The sequence below is a fragment of the Podarcis raffonei genome, chromosome 10, assembly GCF_027172205.1.
Source record: "Podarcis raffonei isolate rPodRaf1 chromosome 10, rPodRaf1.pri, whole genome shotgun sequence".
Classification (NCBI taxonomy): Eukaryota; Metazoa; Chordata; class Lepidosauria; order Squamata; family Lacertidae; genus Podarcis; species Podarcis raffonei.
In genome coordinates this window covers 28682748-28698423 of record NC_070611.1, presented here as the reverse complement: position 1 = coordinate 28698423, position 15676 = coordinate 28682748, and the positions used below count along the sequence as shown (strand labels likewise).

Genomic DNA, 15676 nt, shown 5'->3' with positions numbered 1-15676 from the left:
CAGGAGGCCCCATTAGCTAAAGTGGTGCTTCAGGTTAAGAACAGTTTCAGATTAAGAACAGACCTCCAGAATTAATTAAGTACTTAACCTGAGGTACCACTGTACTCCAGACAGCCTGTAGTAATTTCCCACAAAGCCTTGGGATGCTGCTACATTGGAAGCAATGTGAGAAATTTCAGTGGCCGCTCCTAGCCACCTAGTGCTGATTCACAGCACCACTGTTGTCCACTGCTTTTAATAACTTTTAAGCAAACTTTTAAATACATATTAGCACCATGTTTGGCATTGTCCCTACTTTTTAATGGTAGCTGGCTAGCTTTTAATTTTTCAATGTTCTGATGTGTAAAATGAGTTGTTGTGTTTGGCATTTTTTTAACTACTACAATGTACTCTGTGTGGGGCTATTCTTGAAGAGAGAATGGGAATCCCCAGCTATGGAACACTCTCCCCAGAGAAACTTGCCTGGTGCCAGCCCTGTCCTAGGAGGCATAAATGTCCAGCCTTTTGACTTAATTTGATTGTAATGTGGTATGCGTCTACCCTGTTCTGATATTCACCTTTCAGAAGGGTAGGCTGGATATGTTTTTTTCCATTATTGTTGATGAAAGAACGTTCTTGTGTTTTATACTGTGCAATGGCTTTTAAATGTTTGATAAGTTGCTCAGTAGTTTAACATTTTGCAAGCTGCTACCGGACATTCATCACTTTTAATAATAATAATAATAATAATAATAATAATAATAATAATAATAATAATGTATTATAATAATAATTTTCGTAAATAAGAAGTGTAAGTTGTGGCTAAGAAGTTACAGGTACAAATCTTCATTCTGCCATGAGTTCACTGGAAGGTCTTCTTCCTCAGCCCCTTCATCTGTAAACAGAGGGATACTGCCTGACCTACCTCACATGACTTTATAAGAATTACTGAGAAAATGCATCAGAAGCTCTTTGCCCTATATAAAAAAGCCAAATATAAATACAAGGGCTGCTGTCCACACCCACTTCCTGGGGAGTAAATCCCATTGAACTCAATGAGGCTTACTTCTGAGTAATGTACAAGCATGTGCTGTAAATGATATTTACAGTTTGACTTGCATAAAACGTTGTTGTTGTTGTTAGCAACAAAATGCTTTTTCATTGTGTTTAGGGCATTTTCATTCTTAAAACATTTTCTCTTTGCGCACCCTGGAATATAAGAAAACTAATAGGAAAAATATTGCTGTCATAAACCCAGGAGTATTGGCTGTGGGATAGTGGGGACACAAATAAAAGACCAATAAAGTTTGATGTATTTTCTGTACCAGTATATGCAGTAGAGACAGCATGGTTAAGAAATATAAGTGATATTTTTGTGATATTCATTCTGACAAACGTTAGGATGGAATGCATACTTTTTCATTTAAAAAAAGAAAGAAAGACACCAGCAACCTTCAAATATTGTCTGATATTGAATTCTCTTGAACAGCTTGTGACAATTGTATTGAAACTGAGTAGGAAAAAACCTGAACTTCCACACACACACAGAAACAGCAGCATAATAAAGCAAATTAACACTGAAAAACTTCCAAAGGAATTTAGGCTTCCACAATCCTTTCAGTTTTAATCATCTGAGGGCCTCTCGCACAACACAAAAAGAAATGATATACGCGGTTGTGCAATCCCAGCTTCCTGACACAGAGGCCGTACAGTGAATCATCCTGCTCAAATACCAGGTGGGATTCCAGAGCGAGATGGAAAAAAACAAGCCTTAGAATTGTATACCTACCACTACCTCCTTGTGCAAGCAAAAAGCACTTGCAGAGAGGTGAGGGGTGAATGATTCACAAGGCAGGGGGCATAATTTTTCCTCCTGGCATTAGATCTTCAAAGCTAAAGCTTCGGAAGACTCCTGACTTTAGGCAGGGGGTGGCTGGTGCCAGAAGGAGGGAGATGAAATGCTGTTTTGCACAAGAAGAAGTAATTCCCTGCAATCTAAGAAATGGGTGAGGGTTCATTTCAACTGTGATGACTAAAGAATACCATTTAGGATAAAGAACTTGAATAGGTAGCATCCTCACATGTATCTGGTTGATTGTTGTGGTTTTGACCTCTGCTTCCACGTGGTCCCTTCCTTCTTTTCAAGGGCTGAGGCACAGTGGTTGAGCACACAACAGATCCTAGGTTCAAGCTCCGGTGTCTCCAAGCAGGGCTGGAAAACAACTCCTGCCCGAAGCCTGGAGAGCTGCTTCCAATCAATGTAGCCATTACTGAGCCAGACGGAACAATTGTATCTCAGTATAAAGGTAAAGGTAAAGGAACCCCTGACCATTAGGTCCAGTCGTGGACGACTCTGGGGTTGCGGCACTCATCTCGCTTTATTGGCTGAGGGAGCCGGCGTTTGTCCGCAGACAGCTTCCGGGTCATGTGGCCAGCAGACTAAGCCGCTTCTGGCGAACCAGAGCAGCACACGGAAACACTGCTTACCTTCCTGCCGGAGTGGTAGCTATTTATCTACTTGCACTTTGACGTGCTTTTGAACTGCTACGTTGGCAGGAGTAGGGACCGAGCAACAGGAGCTCACCCCGTCATGGGGATTTGAACCGCCGACCTTCTGATCGGCAAGTCCTAGGCTCTGTGGTTTAACCCACAGTGCCACCCGCATCCCTATCTCAGTATAAGGCAGCTTCAAATATCCTGCTATCTTTCCAACAAGCATATGACGGATCCCAAACCAGATTCCCACAGCACAGCTCTCAGACCCTTCCATCTATCAACTCTGCAATGTGTGAACAATTGTCATAACAGATTACGCAAATTGCTCCTAATGTTTTCGTTTACACAAAGCAAGCTCTGTCATTCACAAGTGCTGCTTTCACTCAGTAGCCAGTAGTTTTCCTTAAAAAATCAGAGCTAGTACACTCACTCACTATATAAGTGCAGATTTTTTAAAAAATGAACATGCCTCGAAAGGTGTCTAGGAGTGAACATCGTGAAATTAAACAGATAAACCAGACAATTCAAACTGATATGCTTAAAATTCGATTTTAACCAGTTTGCAGAGATGTCCCTTTTCAGAGCAGCTAGGGGATTGTCCTTAGCAACTTTGTCTCTGCTGGAGATTCCTCTGCAGTCAGGCAGTAGCAGACAACCAGAAACACAGGACGCTGCTCCAGGAAGAGAATATCTCAGGGGTAGGCTATCTCAGGGGCCTACTAGGAGCTGCCACCATGTGAAAGAGCACAACCACGACAAGCACAATTTGGCTAGCATGTGTCGGGAAAACTGAATGGCTATAAGCACCAGGGCGAAAACAACAAAGCCTTTACAGAGAAGCACTTTGCTGCTTCCTTGAATCAGAACAAACCTCCCAATGTGGAAATGCACTGAGAACTGGTGTGCATATGCTGCAGAATTGCAGCCAATCGGAGCTTTCCAGCAAGTGCAAGCACAGCAAAACCAAGCATATGTCAACAATAAAAAAAGAAGTCATGAGCTATACATGCACTTTGTGTTCACTCAGTCTTTACAGTCTTAACCAATTCCCTCCCCACTCCCTCCTCCCAGATAACTGCAGTGAGGTTATATTCCAAAGATGGTTAAATGGGGTCTAGGCCTTGGTTCTCAGACCAAGGGTTGGGGCACCCTACCCTCGGGCTGTAGGTTTGGCATGGGTTCGTGAAACACCTGCAAGAGTTTGCTGTTATGGGACTGATCCACTGTAGCTGGAAGACAAGTAGTGACTAAGGGAACCTTCACCTTGCCCCCCCCCCCAAAAAATTAGCAATTGTGCATGCAATACCAGGAGAAAGGAAATGTTCAGTTACTGTCCTGTGACTTGATGCCAGGAAGGTCCCAGCAATGCCAACTAAGGGCATGAGTGGGTGAGGGAAACTGATCAGCACTCATGCCAAAATTGTCTAATACCTCTCCTGTCATATGCATGTTTATTTCTGGAAGGACCGTAGCTCACTGGTAGAACATCTTTGCATGCAGATGGTCGCAGGTTCAATCTCAGGGAGTATCTGAAACCCTGGAGATCCACTGCTAGACGTGGAGCTAGAAGAACCAATGGTCTGACTCAGTAAAATTCAGTTTTCTATGTGTCTATGCATGTGGTTCCTGGGCCATACAGCTGGTATGGTGCAGGATTAGGGGTCCTGGACAAATTGTGGAGGGGGGGATGAGTTTAGAAGAGGAGGTAAATTCAAAAGGCCTATGGAATATTTTTTAGGTGCCTGGCTTTTTCTTGCTTGTTTTTTAATGGCTTGAGGGGTGAAGCACGCAATCCCGAGACAAGTGAGGAGCCGGGAACAAAACAACAGCCAGAGACCACTGCTCCGTCTGTATGCATTCAGGCGATGTGTTGCGCATTCGCCCTCCAGAGCTGCCAAACAAGTCTCCACCTGGGAGAGGATGCTTTTTTGTTGACATCTCAGGTTGCCCGCTCGCTGCCATTGGTGGGTGGTTTTTCCCCCCCCTGGAAGGGAGGGGTCCGCCTGCAAGCAGAGGCTGGGGATGCTGCCCCCTGTCACATGATGGAAATTTCCACTCTTTCCCGAAAGAGAGGAAAGGGAAGAAAGGAGAGGGAGAGGGTCTCTGCTCACACTTTCTTTGCGCGTCTTCTGAGCAACAACATCCTCATGTCCCAAGTGCCTCTACCTAAAAGAATTCGCCAGCATTCAAGGTGAGTAACTCACTGGAGATTTAACTCTCTTTCTCGTTGAAATACTAAGCGGCTTTAAAGCCCCCATGAGCTGCTTTATTTTTATTTCCAAGGAATTACAGACGAGACGGCACAGCCAGATAATAGACGTTACCGATCTACAGGTATCTTTCTGTGTCCCCCGCAGGGAGGCTGCTGGCAGCTGCAGCTTGGAAACGAGTGTCTCTCTCTCGGAATCCCGGGTTGGCTTTTCCCATTTCAAACCATCCCGCGTCGTTGGCGGGGTGGCCGCAGCTGCGTGTGTGTGTGCGCGCGTGTGGACTGCCAACCACGTCTGATCGAGGCTCTCGCGATCAGAGAAGGTGGCGGGGGGGGTGAGAAGAAGGGGCTTCCAACTGACAGGCAGAGCCCTTGTGGGTGCCTATGTTTCTCACGCGCGTCGCTCCCCGCCACGAGAGGAGCGGGCGTTCAGACGTAATCGGTTCCGTGTCAACCCTTGAGCTGACGATTGCGCGAGCTAAGGAGAGAGGCGCGGAAAGTCGGTGTGGCAAGGAAATAGGGTCAGGGTGCTGGAGAGACGGGGTGCCAGGGACCCAACTCAGTGAGTGGAGACGGAATGGATATGGATGATCCAAAGTATATGGGGAAGCGTAAAGCAAAGTTTAGTTTCGGCCAGACGCTGCAGTGCGATTTAACTAAATACTGGGGTACAGGAAGGCGAGAATTGCTGCAGCCTGGGCTTGCAGGATGACCCCCCCAAAAAAGCTCCGATTTTCTTTATTCAGTAAGAAAGGCGCTCAAAAGCAGCAGCAGTTTACTTTGGCAACCAAGCGCAGCCGCAGCTGCCCAGGCTATATATGCGTTTCCCTCGTCTCCCTCCCTGGTCGTGACTCCCGCGAAGCGTGGCTCCCCCGCCCGCCCGCCTTGCCTCGGCGGCTTGACCGCAGAGCACAATGCCCCCGACGGCGGAGAGGAGGAGCCTCTCACGGGAAGGTCTCTTGCGCACGCGCTCCTCTCCCAGCAAGCGGGGAGCCCCCTGCGCCTCGCCGCCCGCTTCCTTTGTCTCCGCCCGAGAGACGCTCGCCGCTCGAGCTCCGTCTGGGCGCGTGGAGCGCGCGGCGCCGCTTTGCAGGCGCTCGCGGCCTCCTCTTGGTCGAGAGCGAGAAGGGAGCGCCGCTTTGCTCCCTCCAAACGGCCCGGGGCAAGCTGAGTTGCGCTAGGAGGCTTCTCCCTCGAGGGGGCGCTGCAGAGCAACAGGCGCCATTTGGACACGCATGGACAGAGGGTTGGATGTGCTGCGTATCAGCTCCCTCTTTGCCTTCAGGCCCCGAGGGGGACAAGCGTCAGGCTTGCTAGAGAGATCTGGCTGGCCATTGGGATAACATAATTCTGCAGGAGATGAGCCTCTTATGTTCTGACATGTGTGGCTTCGCAAGCTGGTAGCCCCAGTTTTCATTTGAGTGGAAGGAATATTGCTGGCAAACTAGCTAATCTTTCCTGGGTAAGAATTGCCCAGCTAGCAGCCTGGGTGTCTTTTCCCTGGGCACCTGAAGGAGAAGAAGCAGTGGAACTGGTGATCATGTGAAAGCGATTTGAAGTAGGGACTTGAGCTTGTCTAGAAAGCAGGTGTGTTCGGGAATTTCCACATATACCTCTGTCTGTGGCTCTGATTTTGCATCAGTTCTGTCATAAACTTGTCCTGCAAGTTATAACCACCGCTGTGAGGTGGCCTTGTTAGATAGGGCCAGTGGAAATGGCAACAAAAATAGCGCTGTTCCTGCGAAACTGAAACAAAATGTTGCATTGCTTCTGCAAAAGCGGAAACAAAATGTTGCACTGCTCCTGCAAAAGCGGAAACAAAATGTTGCGCTGCTCCCACAAAACAAATAAATGTTGCTCCTTTTAAATGTTCTAGCCACCAAGCCATGTTTCCCCCCCCCCCCCCCAGAACACCCCATTTCACCACCACTCAACAGACTCTCAGCATTTCCTGGCTACTGTACTTTGCATTATCAGTTCTCGCTGGGCTGTTTTGAGGGGGGGGGTCAAGAAGTAATCTCCCATTCCAATCCCACCCCGGTTTTGTTTTTAACTTTTGCAAATTAATTGATGTACTGCAAGTCCGGGGGGGCGGGGGGGCTACTTTGCACCTGCTATTCCCAGAGCAAATAGTTCCAGAGTAAGAGAAACTAGTCTTGAGGAAGACTTCTAATATAATCCTATGCATATCCTAATGATGCTATACCACTACTATTAAAACAATAGCAGCTCATATGTGCATTGAAGGCCTTCAAAAATCCATCCCAAAATACTCAAATGCTCTTCCAGTTTACTGCTACTTATTTTATCAGTCCATCCTGTCTGAAGGGAATTCTTCCTGATTTGCAGTACTAAATTAAATGTTAAGTAAATGGATAAATAGGGATGGACAAATATGTCTATTAGTTTCTCTTAGTTTCTCATTTTTCCAGTCTTAAATTCAGTTTTCCACATTTCCAAGCAATATGCCTTTTAAAAAAGAATCCTCACAAAAAATCATCAATTTTTTGTACAATTTTCTCCTAATATATTTTTTATGCAGTTTCAACTAATACACATTTTTGCAATCAGTTTTCCCCAATATAATGCATTTTTATGTAATTGTCATGAATATATGCCTTTTTATTCACACTTGCCCCTAATATATGCATTCGTTGGAGAATAAATAATTTGGAGAAGGGCTAATTTCAAAGGATAGCTGTGTTCACATTTTGGTTAGAGTAGTGCGACTTAGGTAGTTTCTTGTTAAAAGTGCAAATAAAATGGAATGTCTTCCCTGTCCCTATGCATATATAAGGGCATTTTTCTGCTTTGGAGTAAACCTTTACAGAAAAAGGAAACCATTGAGAAAATAACTGGTTCCAGTAGAGGAAGAGAGATAAGAAGGCAAGTTTGAGCCGCAGGATCACTGAAAAGAAACCGAGCCTATTTTTCTGTGTCATTTTTATCTATTTAGTCTGATAGACATAGCTGAAGGAACATTTTCAGGTGTGGTGTTGCTATACAAAAGCACAGGTCTTAGCTGAGGAACTAAAATGACAGCAGGCTATATTTTGTTGCATGATGTGTGTATATGTATGTGTTATATACAGTGTCAGTGCTGGGCTCTTTTGCACCCTATGCAAGGCTAACTGCTTGCCTCCCTTCAAAAAAAAATATTATTATTTTAATGCTAACTTCAATTTTCAAAAACATGTCTTGTAAAAATGATAAACTTCTTCAAAATATAAAAGAAAAGCAAAACATTACCAGAAACTTTATAACTAATCGGTATAAAATTGTCCCTCAAAGATCAGTTTCTGCACCACTCTGAGATTTGCGCCCTAGGCAATGGCCCAGTTGGCCTAATGAGAGCATGGGCCCTGGTGATCTATAAAATGTGGAAATAATAGCGATCTTTCAAACAGTCCTCTATGTTTCTTCCAAAAGGTCCTCTGTTTCTTAGAAGCAGCATGGCAGCTATGTGATGTGGAGGTTGCTATGGTGAATCCACAGCCTTTATTTAATGCTGTACCAAAGTAAACAACCACGCCATTGCAGCCATCTCTGTTAGTGCTGTTATTCAGTAAGGCTGTCCGCACCACCGTCACTGGTTGCCTCCCTCCCACCCCTTGTTTTGATCTGGAAGTTGTCTTCTGGGGAGGTCCAAGCAAAAGAAGAAGAAGAAAGCAGTAGTTGAAAACAGAATCAACACTTTTAAACAAAGCCATTATTTTTATAGGTGTTTTAGATATACTTCAGCTTAAAAGATGCAACTTCACCCACTGTTGTTTACGAGGAGACTTGCTCAATATCTCATGCCCCTTCAAATAAAGTAGGCTAGGAATATAATTTGATCTGGTTATAAACATTTTTAAAAAGTCGGGTCCACGCTTTCTGTTGGTCCCCCAATAGACTGACAATTCACCTGACATAAGTGGTAGTGCTCAAGTTATTGGGGGTTGATGGGGAGGAAGAGAATGTAGAGAGAAGATGTAATTAAATTCACAAGCCTCACTTCCTCCTCCAGTGTTGGCCAACTCACAAGCCCTCCCCTTCCCCAAAATAGTGCCTAAGCAGGCCACTATGAGAGGAGGCAGGTTGCCTCTCCCCTATAATGTGTGGTGGATGAACACTTCCCTCCCCTGTGAGAGGATATTCCCAGATATTCTGCCCATTAATTAGCAGGAGGAACTGAACGTTGGGGGTGGAGATGCTGCTTCAGGTATACCTGAACGGTCAAGGCCATTTAGGGCTTTAAAGGTCAGCACCAACACTTTAAATTATGCTTGGAAACGTACTGGGAACCAATGTAGGTCTTTCAGGACTGGTGTTATATGGTCTCAGCAGCCACTCCCAGTCACCAGTCAAGCTGCCACAATGGCCTTTTCACTTCTGGGCAAAGGAAACACGGGCCCTGTCTTCCCCACAAGAGTAACCATAGGGAGGGACATAAAAACATATGAAGAGCACTGTATGGTCAGGCCAAGGGCCTGTTATAGTCCAGTATTCTTTCCCACCACGGCTAACCATGTGCCTATGGGAAGCCTGAAAGCAAGAGTTAAGTGCATCAGCACTCTCCCCATCTGTGATTTTCGGCAGCTGGTTGGAGGAAGAAGATAAACTGCAGTCGTTTTAATGGATACATACTTGTTAATCCATAGTACTGCTTATGAATTTGTATATATTGGGCTGCTATGGGCATGTTTTGTACCTGTGGACTGGCTGCTTAGGTCTCCTGTGCATTTATGACAAACTTAAAGTCCCGAGCTATATAGAAACTTGAATCTTAAGTGCTCTAAGCCCCATTTGTTTCAAAGGCTCTGGCACAGTGAGCCACTTTGAGAAGTCGGCTGTGAGCTATTATGCATTACTGATACAGTTAATGTGTACTTTCAATAACTATTTAGGCTCTAGAGAACAGTCATGGATTAAATTACATTTTTAGAAAGAGAGCTCTTTATTAGAAATTTATTTTATTCATTTTGGCTATATGAGAGATGGGACATTTTTAGCCAATCCAATTATATTTCTGAGGATTTGTTTTTCTTTTCTGTGAACAAGAGTAAGAGCTGCATATGTTACGTAAGTCTTAACAAAGTATTCTTTTCTATATTACCAATAAACATTGTATATACAAATGGGCTGACATGGGATAGGCTATGGAGATATATCTAAATCTATCCCTGCTTTGTTCTGGAAAATCCGAATGGATGGAACATGTTGTTTGTTCCAACTGACTATATGGAAAGCTGTTGAAGATTGCTGAGCAAGCCATTCTTTCTCAGCAGTCAGTAATGATGAGCGGAATAGAAAGGGGGGGGGTAAGAGGAAGAGAGATATTCAGGTAACTCAGGTTTCCCTGATGAAGTCACTTACACAGTCATTGTATGGTGGACCTGGGTCATATGAAGGTTCCCAGTACACAGTGAGTGCAGTTTTTGGAAAGTCGCAGAAAACTACCATAGAGGATTTTTGTCACACCTCATATCACTCCTAAGACAGGCAGCTAGGCATGTCTCTGGTACTCCTATACAGTCAGAAACGTGCAGAAATCCAGATTCTATAACCTAGTCTAATTTACCTAGGTAGGAATCTACCAGTATTCTAGGTAATATTCACTCAACCACACTCACTGCTTCACAGGCACGTGACGTGAGGCTATGTCCACATGCAGTATCAACCAGGGTTCTTTTATCACTAAGGAATCATGCTACATTTATACAGGCACAAGCAAAAGTACTTTTTGTATTATGATAGGATTTTTGGAGAAGCAACTTCTAAAAATGTATTCTTAAAAATTGCAGTGCCTATTTTGTTTTCCATTTTCTTAGTGAAATTTAAGGTTTTCTCACTTTTTTTTTTAAGCTTAGCAAGTAAACCCCACCACACGTCACTGTTTGGTACTTATCTTCAAAAAGCATTGTCTAGGATAAATGGGTGACATACACCTGTTAATGATTAGCTTTGTTGATTCATAAAATAAATGCATACTCTGTCCTGGGAATTTCATTGTGAAACTGATGGAAGAAGAGAGAAGAATCTTGAGTCCAACACAGGGAACCCCAGAATATGACGAAATAATGTACTACACAGGGACTCAGTCATGCATTTGTTCAACTGACAATGTGCATGTCTGTTCAGAAGTAAGTCCCATTGAATTTAATGGGACTTACCCTCAAGCAAGCGTACATAGGTCTTCAGTCCAAATTGTGCTTTATTGTGTAACTGCAAGCACATTTTTAATAAGATGCTGATTTTAAATAATAGATGAGTATGAACATAATTTGTGTTGATGGGCGCACAACGCTAGAGTCGGACACGACTGGCCCGTACGGGCAGGGGTACCTTTACCTTTACCTTACAATACATAAATGAGTCAGACCACGCTATGATTTGCTCATATTTGTTAGCAAATATGAGTTTAATGGAATAATCTTTTAATAAATGCATTTTAGACACAATGACACTTGCCTTCAATAGATCATTTAATAAAGCATTTAGAAAAGTCACCATGCAAATTAGCTTATACCCTCTGGTGGCTAAAGATTGTACAATGCTAGTCCTGAGGGTATTTAATGCACAAGAAAAGCAACTCATCCCCTCCTGCCTATCCTTTCAGTTTTATCAATCTGTTCTGATGCAAAGCAGGAATGAGAAAGCTCCCAGCACAACTGCCAACCTGCCCATCAACAGAAGGGTACACTGAGTCTACTACCAAAATAAAACTATCTGCAAATATCAGAGAACAGATTTTGAAGGAGGCCCATTCATATGAAGCCATGAGAACTGGCTATATCCAAGACCATGAAATGTAACTGTTCCAGCCTAAAGAGTCTAACCTCCACATTAACATACCAAATGCCACTCACAACATACATTCTTTTTTCCATATTGTGGCAGCGATGTGGAAGAGCTACCTGGTCCAGAAACTCTTCCTTGCTATTGTCACTTTCTTGCTTTACTATCTCATCTCCTGCCACTTGGAATGAGAAACACATGCCATGTGTGATATTCCTATCACATTTCAAATTAGACACATGCAGCCCATCCACAGTCTCTCTATACAGAAATCTTTTCCTTTCCTCACAAGCCCATGGCTCCTCTGTCACAAGCGTTTTAGAAATAATTTAAAGTAGGAATCCTAGGGAATAATACAAGCACCTGAAAAATAAAATAATGAGTGGAAAGCGTATCCAACACACTAGTTTTAATGCGAAATGTAACACCATGGATTACTTCTTGCTATTGATAAAAACATCTGTGAAGACTTTTTTTTGATAGGCAGGCTAAACACACACACACACACACACACATTGGTGTATCATCATATTTAAATAGTGCCTCTGAGAAAGGATTCAGGAACAAATATGTACCAAAGCACTGGGCAGCAGTACTTGTGGAGTTCAAGCTAAGCAAACATCTGTTGCAAAGTCTCATAATGGGCTTGTTTTCTTAGATTTCCCCCCTCCTCAAGGGGGTCATGGACACAACCTTGCAAATTGTGTTTTTGAGATTTACAAAATTGCAAATCAGCATTAGCACAAAATTACACCATTGTGTCATAAACACAGTGCAAGGACTTTCTGATATGGGAAAATGCATTTGCTACCGAAAGATCCTTGCTCATTTTTCTACTTATTTTTTTGCATAGGTCGTTTGAGCAGGGCACCCATTTCATGATGACCCATTGCTACATGACTACAAAAAAATAATAATACAATTCAAAGACATTGGGCCTCTTTTTATTATAATTTTTCTTTGGGGGAAAACAAGCAAACATTGTCCTGTCAAAATACGGAAAACTTGCTTAACAATAGTTGCAAGGGTGCATTTTCACGGACATTTCTCCCACATGATCATTGCAAACATTATTGTGGCTTGGATGGTAGCTACAGGAAGCACACCTGCATCTTAACAGTCCAGCTCCATCCCCTTTCCCCACCCTACAAATGTTTGCCAAAGCTGTGGTGGTGGGTGGAGGGGAAGTAAATATCGTGCGGCAGAAATAATGGATGGAGTGGAGAGGGGCATGAGAAGGGTAGTAGGAGAGACAGGATTAGAACCATCCTCCTCCTCCTCCTTTTTTTCTAAATCCCCACTTTCTCTGTAAAAAAAATAATGGGCTATTGTACAAGTTCCTATATGCCTGGCACATTCTGCTAAGCGTAACCAATAGAATTATTTTAGCCAAAAGGTTTTCTTAGTAGATTGAAGGCAAATATCATTTAGAAGAGTGCAACCTTGCCAAATTCAGGCTGCCGTGTATTGCATAACACAAGGCGGGTGTTGCTTCACAGAGCTTACATCACTTTTGAACTGGTCGCTTTCTCCCCTCTCTGCTGATGACCAAAAGCAAAGCCTCTGGTTCTTTACCGTTTATCATACACCTCTGGGCTGACCTCGGCCGAAAAGGTTGTCCCCAGGGATTTCTCACTGCGGTTCTCTTCACCCAGCTTATTGTCGGGCGGGTGCTGTTTGTCCTCTGCATAGTATTGATCAGGCCTTGGTGGGTACGGGCTGGAGGAACATGGGTTCAAGTCGCTGCTGCCCAGCCATGAACTCTTTGGATGAGTCACAGACTTGTTATCAGCAACTGATCTCTTGGCAACGGGCTGGAACTTTTTACTGGCTCGATCACATTAGTCAGCACGGGAATTAAGCATTAACTTTTCCCCATCTAGGTCTTCATCTTCTTTCAAAATGCCGGGTCATATGCTCAAGAATCAAGCTGCGGTATTTCACATGTAGGGGCTGGGATTGGGAGATGGGGTGGGGTGGAGAGGCGGGTGCCATGAAGTAATAGCTCAAACACTTTGTGCTCTAGAATTAGTTTCTCCCCATCCCACAAATGAACCATCTGCTTGAGGAGTTGAGGAGTGGTAAGAGTTGTGTCGATTGTAGGTTCAGGGGTGGAGGTGGTAATTAGGACAAGATGGGGGCCCCTTCTCTTCACTGCCATCACAACTGCCAAAGGGAAAGGCAACTCGGGAAAGGGTCCCCCTTTGCCTGCTTGTCACTTCTGAATAAAGACAGGCATTTTATGCCTGCTTTTCTAAAGTCAAATGACTCCTGCGCAGCATCCATAACAATGGTATCTGTCCCACCATTGGGCACTATGTGATGTCAGAAATGCCCTTTTCGCTGATGGCATGCCAGTTTTAGAATATCTTTCCCTTTAAAATAGGGACTTGGTGCCTAATCTTTTTCTCACTTCAGTGCCCAGTGAAAACTTATCTGTTTGCAGAGGAATTTGCCGAGGATATCAGTTTTAATTAGTTATTTTCTGCATTTGGAAGATTTTGGTTTTAATTAGACTTGTCTTATCTGCTTTTGTAATTAAGTGTGTTTCTTACGGTGATTGTTTCATTTAAACAAGATGTAATCATATTGAGCTTGTTTATAATGAAGGACAGGTTAGAGATATTCTAAATAAATGTATAAATATAATAACAAATCTACAGAAAAGGTCGGCATATTGGATAGAATGAGATGATAGAATCAGAAACCAACATTATTCTAAACTTATGTGGAATAATGGCTGACGCCAGTTTTTTTAAGTGAAAGTCACAAAATGAAGCATGTTTGTTGAGTGTAAAAAATATTCTTTTGCTAGTGGTGCACTTAGGTAATTTTAGACTCTGGGCTTAACAATGTTATAGGAGGTGCTTTTTAAAAAGATGGTAATGTGTGTTATTTCAGTGTGGAGAGTGAGTCTTGTTATTTTGAGGGGTGCACCTGCTCATTCTGCTGAGTTGGGTTCTACATATCCACCCCAATGTTCTGTCCTGGTGGCATTACTAGATATATCCTTGAACTTTTTTTTGTATGTGTACTTTGTGAAGTTTGCTTTTCAGTAAAATCATAGATAAACTTGTGAAAATGACAGGGTGAAAATTTGGTTTCTTTCTGTTGTGCCACATTCCAAAGGTAGTTGGTCTGTTTTGTTTTTCATCTTCAAATCATTGTAAGGCTAATGGACAACAATTTTGGCATCTCTCAGTTTTTAATTTTTCCAGTCTTGTTCCACATTTCCACAACTGTACACAAATTGCTATTTTTCTGAAGCCCTCATGAAAATTCATCATCAGCGTTTTAGTGTGAATATCTTCTAATAGTCAAATTTTCATGAAATGCAGCTTAATGTATTGCATTTTTTATGTTGTCTTCACTATATATACATTTTGGGTCACCTAGCAAATGCATTTCTTGGCTGGAGAACTGCATTTCAAAATTAGGAGAATTGTCAATTTTGAAGAAGAGCTGTGTTTCTGTTTGCATATTGTTTCTGGAAGTACGAATTAAGTAGGTTTGCCTTCAAATGAGAACCCAGCTGAATTTACTCAGGCTAATGTATCTGGCAGAAACCTTAACTTGTCAAATGCTAGGTGTTGACCAAACTGCACTTCCCTTCTCATTCTGTGAATACTTACATGGCTTCCCCAGAGCCCTTTCCCTTCTCTCAAGGCAGGCATTTCCCCGAGGACACTTTTTCACAGCTGAAGAAGTGTTGTGTCTTCACTGCTGGTACACAGAAGGAGCTTGTCTAAGGTAGATCTATACACTTGAGGGAATAGAGTTCCAAGACTAGAGTGCGATGTGTGACCAGCTTTAATGCAGACCCACCTAATCCATATTTTACTCTTTGGAATCAAATGCACATTCGGGGTGTAGGGGCAGAATTAGAAGTTACAGTCCTGCTGAGAGTGGACCACTTCAGGTTCCGAGGGATGGAGGGACAAAAACATTTGAATGTTTACCCCTATAAAAATCACAGTCTTGCCAGTGGAAATCCAGCATATAACAAAGAACAGTTTTAGACTATTCTCCTGCTGGAGAATATATTTCTACCTATAATTTGTTTTTAATGTTGCACGGTGTCCAGCTACATGATTTCCCAATGGGCAGTCAGAAATTGGACTGACCCAAAATGGCTACCTTACCTGATATTTCTAAATTGATAGATTGTTCCTAAATCTGTAATCATCACTGGTTTTCCATGGAACCGGGATG

The 15676-nt window shown here is 43.1% G+C and overlaps 1 protein-coding gene across 2 annotated transcripts in view; it reads left to right on the top strand.

Moving 5' to 3' along the window:
- The first annotated feature begins 4518 nt into the window (after window positions 1-4518).
- Window positions 4519-15676, top strand: part of SLC38A4 (solute carrier family 38 member 4) — a 33625-nt gene continuing 22467 nt past the window's right edge. The window contains exon 1 of one of the 2 annotated variants that reach the window (XM_053407539.1): window positions 4519-4666. The gene's annotated coding sequence lies outside the window, so the exon portion shown is untranslated. Of the gene's footprint in view, window positions 4667-6063; window positions 6085-15676 lie in introns of those variants that run through there. The other variant, XM_053407541.1, reaches the window with a different exon arrangement.